General features: G+C 33.4%; 1 long non-coding RNA gene and 1 other non-coding gene across 2 annotated transcripts in view; one reads left to right on the forward strand and one right to left on the reverse strand.

Annotated features, from left to right (window-relative positions):
- Positions 1 to 6,000, forward strand: part of LOC125909614 (uncharacterized) — a 95,116-nt gene that overhangs the window by 39,519 nt on the left and 49,597 nt on the right. The window lies entirely within an intron of this gene.
- LOC125910454 (U6 spliceosomal RNA) lies at positions 4,374 to 4,480 on the reverse strand. Its single transcript, XR_007453964.1, has one exon. It is a non-coding gene; the product is annotated as a U6 spliceosomal RNA (small nuclear RNA).

A 6,000-nucleotide genomic window follows, 5' to 3' on the forward strand; every position in this document is an offset into this window, starting at 1 on the left:
AACCTCTTATTTCATCTTCTTTTCATTTTAATGTCATGGGATATAATATGAGAATTGGGTGTATTGCACCGTCACATTCAGTTAATCTATATTAAAGCCTCACAAGTTGAGAGAAATCAATGACCCTCTGTGACCAAATGGTTAGTGCTAGATGTTTAGTAGATGGCTGATAGCTAAAAATAAACAGGGAGTAAAAGAACAAAGCTGATTTGTTTATATAGACATCTACATCAAATCTTCTTTGTATTCTAATTTTCCTTTCCAAATATAACTTCTGAAACTTGAATCTCATTTATTTTTTGCACTGTTTTTTGTTTAACTGACACCAGGAAAATATGTCTGTTTATTGTAGAACAAATACAGTTTTCTTAAAACATTTTAAAAACATGCAAAAGTTCATGTTTTATAATGATATTAGGGTTTCTTTAGGTAGGAGTTCTGCATTTCAGAGGATCCATATGTGATACAAACAGTGAACAATTGGGAACACTAGCTGATAATGATATGATCATTTTTGGCAGTCTCTTTATGTAAGTTCTGGCAGAAGCATAGTAATACATTAGTCATTTTCACAGAGAAGATACTGGTCCATGCCAGTCTCTTATTTGGGGTGCCATCTGCACCTTTTTTTGTCAGTAAATTCAAAAAGAAAATATATCCATTGATGGATACTATTTCTATTTTTTAATCATTGTTTGAAGCAAACTATACCATTCTTAGAGTGTAACAAATACTGCACACAACTAAAATTGCTTCTGGTTATCCTTTATTAACTAGAATACCTGACTCAAAATTGCTCCAATAAGTTTTAACACTTCCATTTAATTTAAATTGTTCACAATTTACTATCTCTTGAGCTCTTGGTTAAACATACAAGGAGACAGCGTGTCCTACTTTTTGCTTCCTTAATCACGGAGCAACTCACTTGACTCATATTGTTTCACTTCCTTTATCTGCAAAAGTGGTAATAAGGATGCATGGTATTTGAAAAGATAGGCTGTATTTCTATTAAGGTTAGCAACAACTAAAGTTGATCTAAACTTGCAAGTTAGTGATAACATTATAAAGTCAGGCTTTTCAAAGTTTGCTGACTCACTTTAACTAAAATATGCAGCTAGATAACAGAAATTATACACAGTTTATAAACTCTTTGAAGACAACGTCATATTTTACTCATGTTTTGAATATAGTGAACACTAGATAATTGTTGTGCTGAATTGAGGCATGGATGGACTTACTATAATGACTTAAGAGAAGCTTCTGAAATAGTCAGGGAGGGAAGTTCACAGGCATGCGTTGGTATAAAATAGCGTTTAGAAAAATGGTTTCTTACTATTATTATTTTGGATGAGTAAGAAGAGAAAACTGTTACTTCCTCCCAGGTTAACTTGAAGAATTTTATGGCTTTGCTAAATTGTTTAGAAGTTATAACAAAGAAAAGGTCATTCAGAATAATGAGTATCACTTAAGTAACTACTATATAAATAGAGTTGAATTTTCCAAACTATGCAAGTAACTAAAGAGAAATCTCATTTTTTAATAATAACTAAAAACCCTGTTTTGTTGCCTAAATTTACCAGTGAAAGGCCATTTTGCCAGTGATTAAGAATGAATGAAATATTGAGAAATAGTAATATCCTTTGAACTAACTACGACTGAAAAAACATCTTTAATATTTTAGGTCATAACAGCATGGTATCTTTAATCTTGTATTTAAGATGTAGTACCTCATATAAAGGTAACTGTCTGATTGCTTGTGATTTCTCTAGGTATCTCAGATGGCTATCTCCAGTCCATAGAATAGACTACTGAGAAAGAAATTTATTAGAGCTGGTTGTCCAAATGCTTGGAGAGTAGTTGTTTCTGTAGCCATCTATATCAACAGTCATTCCTTAATTCTGTTCAGTTAATGGCCCCAGAACACTCTGGATTTGGTATGAAATCTCACAATGGGTTCGTTTTAGTTATATCCTGTACAGTCATTTTAGTCATTTTAGTACATGTGGCTCTGTAGGTGGCAAACAGCATATATTGTTGGGTAGGCCACTGAGCAGGATGTTTTTCTTCTATACGGTTGATACCAAGTTACTGGTTATTTACTGAAGGAAGATTTGTTTACTAAAACAAAACAAAACAAAACAAAACAAAACAAAACAAAACATAAAACCAAAATAGGTGAGTGGAAGCAAGGCAATTATATGTAAGTCATTCCTTTTCAAGTTTTGTATTTTGGATGGATGTTCCTAAATTAGATTTGTACCGTGATGCTATAAAGCATTGGAAAAAGTCTCCCCAATCCTATTTTATTTGAGTCAAAAGGGTATCCAAGGCTTTGAGAAGAATTTGAGAAAGTCAGGATCAACAGACAAATGGACACAAATACCCTTCCCAGTTCTGAAAATGAGGTTTATAGGAGTGGAAAAGGCTTGATGTCTTCAAAATTAGACTTGATCCTAGGTAAATACTAGTATGGTTGTTAACAAATATCCCCTGTGTAATTATATTTCTAAGATAGATAGATAGAGATGTGGATATAGATATGTACCTAACTGTAGGTAAACCCCAAAAGGCTCTGCCTGATCCTAGAGACATATCACATGTAGGGTTTACCCCTTATTAAGTCAGAGGCAGGTAATAGCAGTATTTCCTCCTCTGAAAATATCCTATTTTCCTTATCAGGCTCAGTGATATGAGTAAATAGTTGCCTGGCCCTGGAAGTTATGCCTTCATTCTGTCATGGACTCTCTCCCAAGTGGATTTCCAGTTGTTTAGAGTCATGTAGAGATATGCACATAGGGACGCTTCAAATGCACTTCATCTTCATTTCCCAAAAATTTCAGAGTTAAACCTGAGAGCACTTACCCTCCCTTCTGAAATCCAACGCTATCGCAATTAACATAACTGTTATATATGTTATAATCGTAAAGTAAAATCATCATACTCAATGTCAGCCACATTATAAGCCTGACAAATAATAAGTATTCCTCAGTCTTTGTGGGGTATTATTCTGTGAATTTATAAACCAAATAAACCACTCTAATTTTTTTAAGTTTTTTTTTTTAATTTTGAGAGAGAGAATCTCAAGCAGGCTCTGTGCTGATGTGGGGCTCTATCTCACAACTGTGAGATCATGACCTGAGCTGAAATCTAGAGTTGGATGCTTAACTGACTGAGCCACCAGGGTGCCCCAACCACTCTAATTTTTTAAAGCTATTTGTTTGGATTCTAAAATCTTCCACTGATAACTTCTCAAAACTGCCATATAGTGAACACAAGGAGGAACAGGAACGTTTTATTCTAAGCATTGCAGATAAGCAAACATGTATCTAAAAATGTATTACCTTATAATCAAAGATCATTCTAAATTCCTCTGGTTAGTAGGTACCTTCATCAGTTGTATAATGTTTAAAATCCCACAAACTCTGTACTTCTTCCTCCATTCAGAAACCCCTGCACAGTTTCCCTGAAGCACTGGAAAAAAGGCAATGCCTTTCCACTATGATTCTCAAGTTTGGAATGTGTTTTGAAGTGCGTAAGAGTTATCTTGTTGTTTAATTGTCAAGTTGACAAAGTGAGGTTTTCCTGTCGTGAAAAAGCCTGTGTAACATCAAGCGCTTACCTGTCTTCTCAAATATCTATGCCACCCAATTTATTTAACCATTCTTTTGGCTGTTGAGCTAGAATTCCACCATCACATATCTCTTCAGTCCCGATGACACAAAAACACAAAGAAGCCAAAGATATAGCAGAGAAGACTGAGCTTTCAGAAGTACAAGCAATCCTAGGAGACCTTACTTGATGTTTTGACAATCTATCTTCCCAAGAGAGAAAAATTAAATAGAAGGAGGATAGAAAGAATAAAAAAAATAAGTAAAAAAAGGAGAGGAACTCAAGGGGCTTCATACTGGTACTCTATAAGTAATGTTTCATGAAATAATTTTTCCCAAATGTATTTCTTCATTACTTAAATCAATAAATAATAAAAATCTTTTCATTATATCCAAGTCCAACCTAGTGTACTTTCTGTTCAATTTAAAGTATGTAATGGTTAACTATTGCATGCAAATAATTTTAGAGGAGAATGATTGAAAAAATTCAAAGCACAAAACTAAATCTTATTCTGTACCTTTGAAGATCCCAAAGATGTTCAATAAAGAAGGTTTGCTAATGGAATAATAGAATACCAAAATTTTCATCAATAAAAGTTTCTAAGTTACATATGATATTATTGATTAAATTGTATTCAAACCTATCATTGTTTGAAAATAATTTCCTAGGGTTTATACATTTCATAAATACTTTATGTGATTTTTCAAGACTAAAGCTAGTTGGTTTTAGCTTATATGACTCATATTTTCAGTGATTATTATTATTTTCATATGGAATGCTTCACAAATTTGCATGTCACCCTTGTGCAGAGGCCATGCTAATCTTCTCTGTATCGTTCCAATTTTAGTATGTGTGCTGCTGAAGTAAGCACTTTCAGTGACAATTTTTAACACTTAAATTGAAACTCAGAGGACTTTTTCAATCTTGTTCAGTGCATACAAATGTGAGTCAAAATGAAATGATAATGGGAATTATGAAGGTTTGGTACATTAAGTAATGATGATGAGTACTAGGTTATAAGAAGTCAAACTACATTTTGTGCAACTTGGTAGTAGCTAGAAGCTTGAGAATTTGAGTGCCTCCACAGTGGGAGAGTACCAGTGAACACCTATGCAAGATGTCTGCTAGAACAACAGGACAACCAACAGGCTACATGATAGAAAAAAGCAAAGTGAAGTACTGATTATAAGTGGTGCTTAACTTTATTAAGTCAAGAGAGTACTCAAAGTCTGTGTCTGACAAAGGCACATTATTTTGTCATAATCATGTTCATGAGCTGTCTTGTGGCTGCCAGTCAAGGCCTGCCATTTATCTAAAAGAAGTGGAAGCCTTGAAAATGTTAATTAGGTTATAGCCTGATCAACATTGAAGTACCTTTAATTTAGAAGTTTCCATCATTTTCTTTGAAATGCTCTCACATGTTCATAAGAAAAACAGACATAGAATTGTGACAGTATCAAAAGTCAACCTGCTACACAAACTCCTTTGAAGTCTTCAACTATGTCATCACATATGTCTAAATGAAAACCTAGTGATTATCTCTTTGGAAATATTTCTAAAATATCAACAAAAAGTGAACTTGCCCTTCCATCATGGAAATCTATTCCCTGTAGGTATATGTTCTCTTAGCTTAAAATACAATGTACTGTTGGCCTTATATTCAGGTAGAGTAAGTCCTATTTGTGATAATTTGGTAAGATAGCTATGATGTTTCATCCTCCTATACAATTAAGCTTTTTCATACTGACATTCATTACTGGACTTCAGTTCTTGTATATGAAGCCATCTTGGGAGAGGTAACACATTAGACTGGTTTTGCCATCATTTGTTACTGTGAATGAGTTTATCGACTCTTTCTTTACCAGCCTTTAGACAGGAACTCTGGGAAGATGGGTTTAAAGAAAGTATAAGCACTTTAGAGAAGTATAAAACAGACTGGAAGGGGAATGTTAAGGTTTCAAAACAAAGGCAGAATAATATAAACTTCTGGCTATAATTTCCTTTAATTTTGGTAATCTATAGCAATATTCTTGGTAAGAATGGAATGACAGAACCAGCTGTTGACAGATTATTTTTCTATAATCCATATTAACTAAACACAAACTATTAATGCAATATGTCTTCTACTTTGGGGATGTGAGGAAATTTTTTCAATGTCAGTAAATGATCTGTTGAAAGGGAAAAAAAATCACATACATAAGTTGGATTGACTTTCCAGGTACGTACATTGGAAATGACTAAGAAGTAAATAGTATCATTACAAAAGGAAAAGGAAAACCTGAAGAATAGCAATTGCCTTTTTGAGTTCCTAGGAACAATTACATGGAGTTTTCTTTTTTTTTCTTTTTTTTTTTTTTTAATTTTTTTTTTCAACGTTTTTTATTTATTTTT

Source organism: Panthera uncia (genome assembly GCF_023721935.1).
Source record: "Panthera uncia isolate 11264 chromosome B3 unlocalized genomic scaffold, Puncia_PCG_1.0 HiC_scaffold_1, whole genome shotgun sequence".
NCBI classification, from domain to species: domain Eukaryota; kingdom Metazoa; phylum Chordata; class Mammalia; order Carnivora; family Felidae; genus Panthera; species Panthera uncia.